We start from the raw sequence: 15,234 nt of genomic DNA, 5'->3' as shown, positions 1-15,234 counted from the left end.
TGCTGGTTAAACCTCGCTGAACTATGCGGAACTCCCTGAGGAGCCATTAATGACTCTGTGAAAGGAAAGGGCCGGCAAAGTTCCCTCACATTCTTTGACATCCTTGATACATTATTTCTCTTTGTTATGTTGTTCCTCTCGATTTTTAACTGCAATAAGAACTTTCTTTTTTATTGCTTTTCAACCTGAGGATTCAATAGAGCAGCACCAACATTTCACAGTTTTCTCACGGGGTCAGTATTTATTTGCAAGTGGGAAAAATGGAAAAGAATTTCAGACAAAAACTTTCGTATGTGGCCAAACAGTCACTCAAATGCACACGTACACACATTTGTACATCTATCTTAGTGAGGACACTCATTGACATAATACATTCCCTGGCCCTTTACCCTAACCATCCAATCTAAATGCCTAACTCTAACCTAAACCTAATTCTAACCCTAAAACAAAGTCTTGACAGCCCATTGAAGAAAGTGAAGACCGGTCAAAATGTCCCCACTCGGTAGGACCTATGCTTGAAATGTGTGTTCTAACTTTTATATCATTGTTTTCTGCCAGTTATTGTTCTGATGGATGTGTACTTACTGCTCTCTCAGGGATTATACAGATCATCTTGATCCTTGATCCACTTTGGTTCAGACCAAGATATTTGAGCAGAGAGTGAAAGTATAGCATGATTATGATACAGACATGGTTCATGGTCCCGGGAGGATGAACCCTGATGACATGACATGTTATATACGTTAGATCAGCAGGTTGCAGATCTAGATGGTAAAGCCTGCTGACTTTCCCTCTAAACATTTTGGATTTTTACTTTACTTACTTTTAAAATATCTGTATTGGTTGGATTGTGATGGAGTTTGGTACAGACATCCCCGGTTCCCTTGAGGATGAATTGGAACAACTCTGATCTATTTATATGGCAACTTCCTTGTTCAGACGTCTCAAAGTGATGAAAGAGAGGAGAACAGAGACACGGTATAAAAATAATTAATAAAAAGAGATAGGATAAGTAAAGCTACTCAAAGGCACCTGTAATAAGATGGGTTTGCATTTGCTTTTAAAGGGGTTGACAGTGTCCACAGATATTAAACACCCCCCTTACAGAGACATGAGGCTCAGGGACCATGATACCATCCTCTCTCACATCACAACCAATCACGTCTGGGTGTCTGTGGCCTACGTGTCAGAGCTGTCGGTGCCCTGGGAGTTAATTGTGCTAATCCTCTTGAGTGAGCGGTCAGGACCAGAGAAGTTTCTGACCGTGCAGAGGTTGGGCAGAGTGAGGGGGCATGCTTAGTCAGGGGTTATGTGTAGTAAACAGGCTGCAGGAGCTTCAGCTTCCTACAGCAGTCATGTAAAAATCATTTTAAAGTTGCAACTGTGTGAAATGAGTTTCTGTGCCAAAAAAGTTATAACCAGACTAAACATCTTTGTATCCGCAGCAGAAACAACCTGCACATGCAGCAAACTGTTGAGACTGTATGTTATGTATGTTAGACTTGTTGTATATTTTCATATCTGGCCTCAGATTGTTTTTTCAAATTTGAGAAATTCCCTGAAAGTATTCTTTAGAGATCATGTTTTAAAAGGTCGCTCCCTTTCAAGGTGGTGCAACAGTTTTACTGATCTCTCACAGCAAGAAGGGTTCTAGTTCAAATCCCAGCTTCCTGTGTGGAGTTGGCATGTGTGAGTTTTCTCCTGGAAACTCAGCTTCCTCCAAAGACAAGCAGATTGAGGTTAGTAATTTAATTTGAGACTCTAAATTGACCATAGGTGTGAATGTGAGTAGTGTAGTACACATGGTGTCTACTGGCTTCAGCTCCCCCTGCAACCACCAAAAAGGACAAGTGGAATAGATAAGAGAACAAAACACGTTGTGAAGTGGCCGTGACCTTTGACCACCAAATTCCAATCAGTTCACTCTTGAGTCCAAGAGAACGTTTGTACCAAAGTTGAAGTGATTCCCTGATGGCGTTGCTGCGATATCATGTTCGTGAAACAAACGTGGATGTTGTTAAATCCGTTTCACCTGCACCACACTGTATTTTAATGAATGTAACACTTCAAGTGTCGGCATCACACCTGCCTTGTTTGGTTCTTCAGGCTTTTCAGATTAGTGTGAACCACGATGACAGTTGTGAAAGGTGCCCTGCACCAAAATTTAGTCAGACTATAAGAGGTCGTCTCAGTCTGGATCAAACAAACCAAAGTTCATTTTCAGTGTAAAAACACCTTTTCGGATAGTTTGACCTGTCAGACCTAATGCAGGAAGTTGAGACAGCATTAAATGATAGAAGAAGAAATGGATGTAGACTTCGCCTCCAACAATAAAATGTTTTAATGACACAAGCGTTAATTTTGGTCGTAATACTATAATTACAGTGGCAACAACATTAACACATCTCCTTCCAAATGAAGTGGCTTCTTTTTTTCTATGCACAAAAAAAAAGTAAGTTAATACAATATCTGAAAAGACAACATGCCGACGACAGCGGCACGCCCGTCCACAAACCAATCAATGTTAAGTTTAGGTATATTTAGCAGCCCACATAGGTGAAGACAACAGGATGTGTATATACATTATACAAGTGTCAAATGCAACGCAGATCTTAAACCAGTTCAGACTTTCAGGTGAGAAAACCTTAAACTAATTTCCATGTAATGATGAGCTGTGACTTTAGCCTAAAATAACTTTTCTGCTGTTGTAAGTAATATCAAGTTTGATGATGAATAAAAACTAAATATTACAATTATTTTCAGCTTTTTTTTAATTAATCATAATATTTCCTTTCTGTCTGGTAGCAAATGTTTCAAGGCCGAGCACTGGCCTGCAGCTCAGTGGTTGGGAACCACTGCAGTAAAACACTATAGCGTTTGTCAGAGGGATTAAAATTGATTAGCTCAGCTATGTGAAACACAGCCCCTGTACAGTATAAAGAGCTACAGTAAGAATCCCATTCAAACTGAGGCGTTCTCTGCACTGTTCTTTGTTCATTACTGTGACTGATTTGCCTTGTGTTCACATGCAGTAATCCCCCCCCACATAAAGTGTTCAGTACGTACCTCTGCTTTTTAAAGCCGTATAAGAACATGGGATAGTTATTTTTCAAAACAACATCAGCACGAACAACAAAACTACCTCAATGTAATACGCTCACAGAACTGACACCCACAGATCAGGGGTCAGTGGAAATGACCTTTCAGCTGAGGCAGGGTGGTGGAGATGAGAGCGGAGTAAATCCTGGTTAGCTGAACTGAGGGCGAGTGCAGGCTTCATAAAGGGTCAGTGTGAGGTCAGGGTGTTAAAGAAAAACCAATTAGCTCACACGTACCAGTAGGATAACATCTGTTTCATTTAGTGGCTGCAGTGACAGCCGAGCTTTCACCTGGTACAATGTATGAAAAGGCCCCGGCGCGCCTCCCTCCACCGACTCCATCACACAAACTGATTGTGTGTTTGTCTCGGGTCCTCTCAGGACAGAGAAGTCGGTGCTGGCAGACATTTTCTCTGTGGAACAAAGCCAGGCACCACAGTCACTGAGACACTGAGCCTGAAAGTGACTGAAGGTCTGTCCAGCTCCGGCAGCAATGCATCATTTGCTTGAGAAAGCCGTTCAGGGAACATTAGTCTCTTGAATGGCTTACTAAAGGATATAATGCTCTTATTAGATCAATGAGACCTGAGGCAGCTCATTTATCACATGAGGATTAATGGACTTTTTGGATCCTCAAAGTACAGTCTGTTTTATCTCAGGCGACTGGAGCGGTGTGGAGAACAGTGTCTGTATATCAAACTTTAGTTTTAAAGTTGTCTGCTGCCGCAGCGTGAATGGACCTGTCAGAAAACCTGTGTCTCAGAGACTTCATTAGAAATCTGATCGTACCACAGCGGCTCAACTACGCTGTACCATTTTGAATGTGTGCCATTCAAGGAATGCAATGAAGGATCCAACGGGTGGATCCATTCTCGCGCCAACCTATCCCAGGATTCATTGCACACCGGTGACAAAGCTAATGAGCTAGCTATGTGGATGGTTATTTTATATGGAATATAAAAAAGAAATGTAATTGAGGCTTAATATTTTACAGTTTAACTGTAAACTTTATCATAAACTATGAATAAAAAGAAATCATCAGGCTCTACTTTTAGTTACCACCGGTGAATTGGCAGCGCAAGCAAGCAAGAGTGAGGGAGTGGCGCTGTAGCAGCTCCGTGCCGAATGGTGCCAAGAACACATGTGTGCTGCACATGTATATTCTGAATCATGGTCAGGTCATACCAATCCTGCACTCATGTTTTCAGTGTTCTGACAAATCTGATCGAGGTGATTTTTGTTATCAGCCAATCAGAGCTTTTGCAGATGGATAGTGGGGGGGGGTTCTTACACCTAACAGCAAAATCTGACTGTGTGTGAAAGAGAGAGCGTCACAAACCAACATCAGCAGCACCACTGCAGAAGCTGTCATACATTGATGATAAGGATAAAAAATACTGGTGGTAAAATATGAGATTATTAATATTGATTTGTGCTTGTGAAGCTTGCCCTCATATGTAATATAATGTCAGCGTGACCCAGGGAGGCCACAATTACAAGAAGATCACCCAGGTTGAGAAAAACTAGAAATGATTATATTAATAAAATAAAAAAACCTTGTGTCGACCGTAATTCTAAAAATGAACCTGATCATGTATCATAACTGCCAGCTGTGTCTACATATAATGGGGTATGTCCTGGATAATAATTACACCAGCAACAACACGGTTCTTTTCTAGATACACCTGAGTGCAACAATACCATTACCCGACCTAATCTTTCTAATGTGTCGCCGGGTTGTGTGGCTAAACAGGCAGGTGACCGTGCATCCTAATGTGCCAGAGCAGGCCAGAGCATGCAGGTCTGTGCCAGAGCTTCGGGAATCACGCGCAAATGTTTTTTATTAAATCACACATGATTTATGAGGTATTGTTACATGTCACAGCACATTTCAATGTTATCACACAGAGTTCGCGACAGAGCGCCACACACAACTGTGCGCCACACAAAGTGTCGGTGAAAGATTCGGAAACTGCAACTTTTAACTTCTCTGATAAATACATCAGTCGCACACACTTTGTTTTGATCGCCTGTTTGTTTACAAGCCTCCTACGTTTCCATCAGTCGTACGCACGCACGCACGCACGCACGCACGCACGCATGCACACGCACGCACACGCACACAGTCCTCTCTTTCCTTCAAACGCTCTTTTGTGCTAACAGACATCCGGCCCCACGTACTTCCTGCCATAAAGGCTTTAATCTTGGCGCACAGTTGTGTTGAACTGAGGCCACAGGCTGGACCCATGTGCACTTTTGAATGTTATACACATGAAATCTCCTTTTTTTTGGTTAACATTCATAGTTTCCCACCAAGATACACTGTGTTTATCCCAGTAGTTAAAACAGTAACGTGTCAAAACAGTAGCACATCTGTGTTTTATTTGAATTTTGCATCTCATATGTTCTCATGTCCACATTCAACATAACCCAAACTCCAGTCTTGTTTGGGTACAAGTGGATTTATCTTATTTCTTTGTGGTTATTTGCCTCTTTTTCTTTAATATTATCTGGTCTTGCTCATCAATAGCTGGTTTGATGCTGCTTCAACAGAAACCTGATATTTCTATGGGGATCTGTACATCTAAATAATTTGTCTAATGTAAATGTAATGAATAAAAGCTCCATTGGCTGAGGAGGATCATGTCACACAACTGAGAGCTCTGAGAAGACGAAGCTTACGGCTTTAGCAACTATTGTTTCCGAGGACATGAAGAAACTTTAAAGAGAAATACAGGTTACTGTTTTACTTTCTTGGAACATTTACATGTTGCAGCACTTTTCAAACCCATCAGCTAAATTTCCCCTGGAAGAACAACTCGCACTAAAGATCAAATGTGCTCTGCATCATAAAATACAAATATTTGTCAAAGAAAAAAAAACCTCCAGCAGCAGAGGTCTGGAAGTGTATTTGTGCTCTTTCATTATACACAAGAGAGAGTTTTTCTGATGCAAACACTTTTATAGCTTTTAATATTTAATGTTAAGATTTTTAAATAAATAAAATCCCCCTCTTTCCCAACAAAATCAAATGTAATTTAAACACACACAGTTGTTCACAAAGCAAATATTTGTCTGGTGGAAAAACAAAGAAATAAAAAATGAATCCAACATGTTTTTCTTAATCTCTGGAGAGTGAACAGCCTGGTGCAGATTCATCACACACCAAACACTGAGCAGAGGAGTTCACTGTGTGCACAGATAAAGCATATGTGGTCGGGGCATGTTCTGTTATCACAGGGCTCCCACTGTTTGATAACAGAGCATTTGAGATGAAGTGAGGACCTTGACACTGACATGTGGCGGCAGCGCCGGTCCTCCGCAGACACATAGCTATGCTTTAGAGAGAACAAAAGACAGTGGAGATGGTCGTCTCGAAAAACATGACTGTAGTTGAGTCAAACCAAAGACGCGTCCCTCTACACATGCCTGACTCTTTGGAGTATAGTGCAGTCAGCCACCAGGGGGTGATGGAGACACTTTCGGGGAGTAGTGTCGTCCATCTTTATATAGACTCTATGAATCAAACGCTGACACCACCTTAGTAATATCTGACGGTTTTTCCTGAAAAATCACCAGAGACCAGAAGCTGATGAATTCTCTGTTGATGGACCATTGGACTTTTCATTTATTCCATAGTTACAATAAATCTCTTTAGTCTGTCTGTGGATTATCATCAGGTAAATGTGAGATAAAGTACAAAATAATGACATGCCACCAATGTTATCAATCTTATCTTGTCCCTCGTTCTTGTCTCTTTTTCACCAGTGCTTCTTTATGTTTCAGATCTTGATGTATAGATCAGAACCGACGCCTACAAAGGTGGATTCGATGTATATGCCCTGGTATATGTTCTGTCTGCTGTGTTGTGGGCTTCACAGGATGATACTGAAGTGGGAGAGAAAACGGTGAAGTCTTGAATCTTAATAAAAATAAAGCCTGAGAAAACAACCTATGTTTTTCTGATAGGATTTATCTCGGCTGAGTGAACAGCATCGTCTCTCAGGTGCAGAGGTGCAGGGTGCAGTAGCATGATGTTCATATGACAGTGTGAAGCCTCACAGTCACGGCGGATGGGCACAAAGGATCAGTCAACATTGTCGTTTTTTTCTATTTAAACAATCACCACAATCCTGCTCCATAACCTTCAACAAATAGCTTTCGCTGTCTGAATGTAACCAAGCCTGGGATTCAGAAAACTCTCACCTGGATGAGTTTTGAAACAGACCTGCTGCGAGCTTTTCAGGAGGCTGCGATAAACTCCTTGTTTGTCACTTAAGCTGTCTTCAGGCATGAGCTCTGGACATTTTCCTGAAATTTCCGTAAGGGGCTGCATGTATTGGATTTTTTCCTGATGTCCCAGTGAGCCCATGTAAGAATTAAGGGAGTGTCGAGATGAACACGTGAAATAAAAACAAAAAGAATATAAATATCTTTAGGATGAATAAGAAGAGAGCACAAGACATTGACAAAGATGTCAGGATTCAAATGCTTTTGGAGATGAGGGCTGTAAGCAAAAATATCTGATTATACATCATGTCCTACCGCACCACTTGCCTGAACATCAATCATTTAAGAAATTAGAACCCAATATCTTCGAGTTGTTCGGGTCTTCCTTTTAAACATGATCAAATAACTCAGAAAGTAATCGACCGATTGTGAAAACAACTAGAATGTCACTCAATAGATAGTTTACCTCATTTAAATTTACTAGATGCAGATCTTTATTTGGCTCTGCACCAAGCTGGCCAAACTTATAAATATCAGTCCCCTAAACATGCCTGATTTAAAAAAAAAAAAAATGCATTAATTTCTCAATGAAAATACTGAACAGCAGCTTTTGTCATAAAGAAAGAGATTAAAAAAAAAAAGTCAGGTTCTTCCCTGACCAACACTGCATCATTCCACCAAGTCCTCTTTACGTTATCTTGCTTGCAAACAATCGGACACGGGTGAAAACATAAACCTCTTTAGCGGAGGTAATAATTGCTAGTTAATGAAAGTTAACGTAGGTTTTGTTTTAGGACTTAGTAATATGATCAACACACCTCTGAGGCATCACAGGCTATTTAGAGCCGAGTACCTCGAGGCTTTAACAGTTTATCTAAACCTTGTATCTCCTTGATTTGGAGCCATTTTGTGCTGTCAACACGTTCTTCCCCCTCTAATCCCCGTGGCGCTGCAGGAAGGTGGTGGTAGTCATTAAAGTATCTGTAATGTGATTGGAGCAGAGGGGCAGAGGGGGCGGCGGCACAGCGAGCCGGAGGTAGGCAGGCAATAACGGGGGAGCTGTTCTGCTACTTTGTCCAACAGCATGGAGAGTTGACCTTGAGGGGAAGGGAAAATTGACAGAGGGGGGAGAGCAGTAACAAGGGCCCGCTATATATCAGGGAGGCAATTTGGAGCGGTTTATCCGATGAGGGTCAATTCCTGCTGCAGTACCATAGATCAGAGTTTTCAAGCCTTCACGGGGAGAGGTTAGGATAGATCCATGTTTGAATGACTGAGCTGCTGATTGAGCCCCTGAAAATCATTCACACAAAACACAGAAGAGCGGGGTAATCATGAGGATTTGTTATGCAGGAAAACGTGCATCAGCAGATTTATCTCCTGCTATTTGCGGCCTTGGCACCCTGGCTCCGATCCAACTCAAATCTTTTTTAAGAGGCAATTTCACACTGTTCCCTTCAATTATTTTACACATCAAGGACATGGAACAGGTTATTATCTGGAGGATACAGGCATTAATGTTATTATTACCGGTGATAAAAATGAATATCCTCATTTGTGGCTAAAGCATATTCCTCCTCACTATAGAAAAGACATCAACGATCCGCGCTGAATCCGTCACAGCTTTTCGGAGCAATGCCAGAAAAAGAGTGATTTTGCAGATGCCTCTACTCTGCCTGACCTTTTCTACTACTGCTTCTATTTTGGATCTTTGCACCTAAGAGAGCAGCCAGATGGCGCGTCTATTGAGTGATAAAATTTGAGAGACAAGTGCACTGTTACGCCATGAGACTCTTTGGCTCGGGCCCAGCTCCAGTCGAGGCTGCAACGGGCACATAACTCGAGCACAACATTTGAATTCCACTCATTATCTTCGCCTCCTGCGTGGCCGACAGACTGAGCTGCGGTTTTCACAGGGTGGCAGGACAACATAATGAAGATGGTGAGTTATGTAGGACGACCACATGCAAGCTGTTCCAGACTAAATGGTGTGATAGATGATGTGCAGAAGCTGAGATGCTCCTGAAATAAAATCCTCAGTGTGAAGCAAAACATGTGACTCATAATATGTTAATGAATGAGGACACCTTGTGGACAAGGATGTATTTTGCATTGTGTTGATCCGCCACATGTGAAGGGAGGCCTCTGAGGCATTCGATGGAATCTCAATATTTATAATTCTATCTATTTCTTTCTACTTTCAATTACAAGCAGAAAAATATGCTTGATGTTGATGAGCAGAAACTACTCATCATTCCATCAAATCCTTTGTGAAGGAAAAGTTTAAAATCTTTACAAATGTATAATAAAACACTTACTCATGTCTTTAAAATAAAAATTGGTTTCACCTTCTTCAAACCTTTTAAACCGGTACATTAATTCTACAGATTGTTCTCTTATACTTGGAGACTTATTTGAAAGGAATTAAACTTTATGCCCTTATTGTTCATTTTGTTCTCATGGGAAGTCAAGAAAATATATTAAAGTTTTAGAAATTGTTAGACTATTTCTATTATCCCAACAGTGGTGTCACTAAATAATGGCACTAATTTAAAACTTTACCTGCAGCATCAGTGTCTGCTCTGTCTCGCAGCACAAGGTCATGGAACAGTTATGGATAAAAGAAGAATGAAGAGAAACATCTCTTTGTTGCCTTTGTTCAAGTGCAGTGTTTAATTGACCCAGTCATCCACCCTCCTCTTAGATAACATAACTCTGCATCATGAAAAGCTGCTTGCACAAACTAGCCATTGTCATTTTTTATTTACAGGAGGACAGTTTGTATTCGATGTGTCTGCATTTATTGATTTGTGTTCTTACTGCTCCTCCTGCACAAGCAGCGAACAAACACAGGAGGTGTTACATATTGGGAAGAATGCATCATTCGTCTGGATGTGTACTGTGGAGGATCAACAAGAACACGTGCCTCTGACCCATGTTTACTTTTAGTTCTGACTAGATCCAGATTTTTTTCTGAATCTGCACCAAATTGCACACACTTTTAAATATCAGTCTCCTGAACATGTCTGATGTCTGAGGACTGGAATACTTCTGGTTCTACTGCTACTTGGGATACTACTGAGAAGTATTTAAAAATTACTGAAGTAATAACTAGAATGGCAAACAGTAGAGCGGATACCTCTGCCAAGACCCAACAGTCTCCATCATTCCAATCAAGCCTCATCAAACTGCACATGATCATAAATAGAAGTTCTCTAAATGTGTCAGATTTTTCAAGATCCATGAATTATTCTCAATGAACATTTTGAGAAATGCCTAAACAAATTTCCTGCGAACCAACAGACCGAAAAAACGAACGCAGATGAAAACATAACCTCCTTGGTGGAAGAAACAAGGGATAATCACATTGAAATTCATCTTGAGTGATTCAAGTTCAAGTGTTTTCACCAGTTTCATGTCAAACCATCCAACAGTTGGCAGGACAGTCACACAAATTCTAAAAAGGCATCCTGCAGGGGGCAGTAGATATAAGCACAGGGCATCTGACTCATTAGGGCATCAAGACAAATGCTTGTGCACAATTTCCTGGCAATCCATTAAAGCAACTCTACATTTCAAACCTGCTGATGACGTACGTAAAAATAAAATAAAATTCAGTACAGTTTGAAATCATTTCCATCCTTTAATAATTCAATTCTCTTCCAGTGTGACTGCTTGACTCACTCCCTGTAGTTATGTGTTGGCTTTTAACCGCATTCATTAGTGTCTCTGCAATGCCATGGCTGCATCGCAAGCATTTATCCGAGCTTTAAGTAAATCCATTTATCCGTGAATTCATAGCTTTATAGCTTTGTCAGCTTGAGGAGTGAAGTGTTCATACTGGCTAACACCTAATGAAAGCACAACAAAACAAAATCAGAGACAGAAATGGTCGGATGAGCTGTCTACATTACCGTGGAGATGATGGGGAATATTTATGCATTTTGATTTGAGTTACAGTTGCTTCTGATAGTCTACAGGATTTTCACTGTATTCCGTCATAAAGCAGATATACGACACACCTCGCCAATGCACGTTCCCATCTTATCTGTGCTCTGCTTATTTTCCGCTTGAGGAAGTTAGGAAAATTGACTTCGAATTTCCTCATGCAAAGTAGCTGCACCTTCCCCTCTCACGGTTAGACACAGGGCATCAGAGTGTGGCGCAGGTGTATGCATGGTTTTCAGCAACTCCAGAGACCTTGAGCGTCCATGCTGCAAATAAAAACCATCAGCACTTGCATTCTCATTAATACGCAGGGGTGTGGGGAGGAATTTAGGATGCAGCTTCCTCCCCGCGGAGGCTCGTAAAAACAAAAAGGCAGCATATGCTTGTGTAAAATAATGGATCATGCAGCCGAATCATAACCTTGGTCTCTTTCAGATATTAAATTTGACTGTTTAAAGGATGAATTAACTATTCACACACTCACAGTTAAACGTGTTACTTCATTCGTAAAGAATGTCACACTGCACCTTTGAATGTTTATTAGTTTTGTATTGTATTTGACTTTTCTATCGTAAGCTCTTCCTACCTTTGCTTTTATTTTATATAATTTTTGCACTGCTGAGCTGAGCGGTTTCCTCTTGTCCAACACCTTTCATTGTGCTGTTGACCCGCTGTTAACTTCCATAAGACAACTACAGGATGAGACAGGGGTTCACTGGATGTCTGTTTCTTGTAATAAATTCATTACTAATTATTATATTGCATTTTATTTGAAGAGCCTAGTCTCTTTTTATATTAATGACAGCTGTCAATTTGCTTAAAAACCGAGACCGACAAATATAGATTTTCAGTCACTGATGCAGATATTTGGTATTGATATGGATCAATACAGTATACACAACTAGAAAATCTCTCCTGCCGAGACATTTTGAATGGGTGCCTTGCGCTCGTCGCCGATGCTCGCGTACAGAGAGACATATTATCCAGGTTTACATGACAGACGGTGAGAGCGAAAGACATTTCCAAATGTTGCTTGATTTTATAATCATGCATGAATCCAGGTCGGTGACAAAGAGACTGTACCAATTTCAGAGACAGAGAGAAACCATGTTATAAGGTCTGATCACCATCCATGGCATTTAATCTTAAAAATTCAGCCACTTTCAGGCTTCCTGGGAACATTCTGTAACTATTTGTGGATTTTATTTTGAAAATCCAGACTCCTTCAAGCATCCTGACAACATCACGCAACTATCTGGGGTTTTTATTTTGAAAGTCCAGACTTTTTTGGGCTTCTTAGGAACATCCCTTAACCATCTGGGGATTTTATTTGAAAATCCAGCATCTCTTAGGCTTCCTGGGAACATTCTGTAACTATTTTGGAGTTTTATTTTGAAAATCCAGCATCTTTCAGGCTTCCTGGGAACATTGTGTTACTATCTGGGGGTTTTATTTTGAAAAACCAGCATCTTTCAGGATTCCTGGGAACATTCTGTAACTATTTGGGGGTTTTATTTTGAAAATCCAGCGTCTTTCTGGATTCCTGGGAACATTCTGTAACTATTTGGGAGTTTTATTTTGAAAGTCCACTCTTTTTCCGGCTCCCTGGGAACATCCTGTAACTATTTGGGCATTTTATTTTGAAAATCATGTGTCTTTCAGGCTTCCTGGAAACATTCTGTAACTATTTGGGGGTTTTATTTTGAAAATCCAGCGTCTTTCAGGCTCCCTGGGAACATTCTGTAACTATTTGGGAGTTTTATTTAGAAAGTCCACTCTTTTTCCGGCTCCCTGGGAACATCCTGTAACCATCTGCGGGTTTTATTTTGAAAATCTAGCATCTTTTAGGCTACCTCAGAATATTCTGTAACTATTTGGGGGTTGTATTTTGACAATCTAACTTTTTTTACGCTTCCTAGGAACATCCTGTAACTATTTGGGGGTTTTATTTTGAAAATCCAGCATCTTTCAGGCTTCCTAGGAACATCCTGTAACTATTTGGGAGTTTTATTTTGAAAATCCACTCTTTTTCCGTCTCACTGGGAACATCCTGTAACCATCTTGGGGTTTTATTTTGAAAAACCAGGCTCATTACATGTTTCCTAGTAACATTCTATTACTATGGGGGGGGCTTATTTTCAAAATAAAGGCTCTGTACAGACTTCCTAGTAACATCCAGTTACTATTGGGGGGCTTATTTTCAAAATAAAGGCTCTGTACAGACTTCCAGGTAATATCCAGTTACTATTGGGGGGGCTTATTTTCAAAATAAAGGCTCATTAGATGTTTCCTGGTATCATTCTATTACAATGGGGGGGGCTATTTTCAAAATAAAGGCTCATTACATGTTTCCTGGTAATATCCAGTTACTATGGGGGGGGGCTTATTTATACGCTTAAACATAGGCTGTGTACATGTTTCCTTGTAATATGGGGGGAAGGGGGGGCTTATTTTTAAAATAAAGGCTTTGTACAGACTTCCTGATAACATTCTATTACAATGGGGGAGGGTTGTTTATTTTTATATTCAAAATATAGGCTCTGTATAGACTTCCTAGTAACATTCTATTATAATGGGGGGGGCTTATTTTCAAAATAAAGGCCCATTACATGTTCCTGGTAATATCTAGTTACTGTGGGGGGGTGGGGGGGCTTATTTGTACTTTTATTTATATGTTAAAAAATTTAGCAAAAACCACCACCCTCACCCGGATTCGAACCCAGACTTACGTCACATGATCCGAGTGCCTTAACCACTGGGCCAAAGCGGATGGTGGCAAAATCTTTGAATCTAGTAAATTTATAGAGGAGACTTGACCTCTGACAGTCTATGGGGTTGCTATGGTTACTCACTGATTAGATGAGGAACACCTGCTGCGCGCACACTTTGGAGACAAAAACTGGTTTCAGACCAACCCTCAAACAAAAGCTTCTAACTCAAAATCTATAAGTCGTATCTGAGAAATGAACACATTGTGAGAATCCCAAGACTTTGGCCGTCGTCCACATATGTTTATATTTAATAAGAGTTAAGAAATGAGACCGTAAGAGCGATTTAGAAATTTAGTTTTCTCATCAGGAATCTTTTTTGGTGATCTCCATTGAAGTCAATGAAAACGGTAGAGGGCGCTGCTCTAGCGCCACTCTTCAAACAAATGCTTGTAACTCAAAAACTATAAGTCCTATCTAAGAAATGAAAACATTTTGAGAATCCCAAGACTTCCACGAACGTACAGATATGTTTTGGCGGGAGAGCGTTCAGAAATGAGACCGTGGGAGCGAGTTAGAAATTTTTCTTCGTATTTCTCCTTTTCTGACTTTTTTCCAAAAATTAACATTGGAGTCAATGGAGAGGTGAGACCGGAAAAGATTTCTCGGTAAATTGACTCAGCCTAAACTACTGGACCGAGAGATGTCAGAGTGGCATGTGTGCGTAGGAAACAAACTCTACTTTCACCAGATGTAAAAATCATGTCTGTCGGACTCCGTTTGTGGCTAGGAGAAGTGTTTAAAGACAAAAAAAGTGGCTGAAAAACGCCCATTTTTGCCGATTCTCTCTTTAGGGCGAGAGACCTTGAGTCCCATTCGTCGGTTTTGGCCGCGTTTCCGCGATTTTTGAGCGAATTATTGGACGAAATTCTTAGAAAAGTCATAGCACACCATTCGACGTAATTCCGCATGTTTTTTTATAGGTCTCGAGTATGTGCGACGAAATCTGTGGGAGGAGTAGCGGGACGAAAATTTACGGAAGAAGAACTAAGAATAATAAACCTGGAATGTTCGAGGAATAATAATATAAGTGCCAATGCATTGCATGGGGCTTCGCCCCATGCAATGCATTGCCAGCTGGGGGCTCCGCCCCCAGCTGGCAAGGCACCCATAACTAAATATATACATACTTATGAATATATTAGTTATCTAAACCTTATGACCAAAAAACATATTAACTAAACGTAGAT

Source organism: Paralichthys olivaceus, chromosome 2, assembly GCF_024713975.1.
Source record: "Paralichthys olivaceus isolate ysfri-2021 chromosome 2, ASM2471397v2, whole genome shotgun sequence".
Classification (NCBI taxonomy): Eukaryota; Metazoa; Chordata; class Actinopteri; order Pleuronectiformes; family Paralichthyidae; genus Paralichthys; species Paralichthys olivaceus.
The sequence above is the reverse complement of the archived record's forward strand: the minus strand, read 5'-3'. Positions refer to the sequence as shown.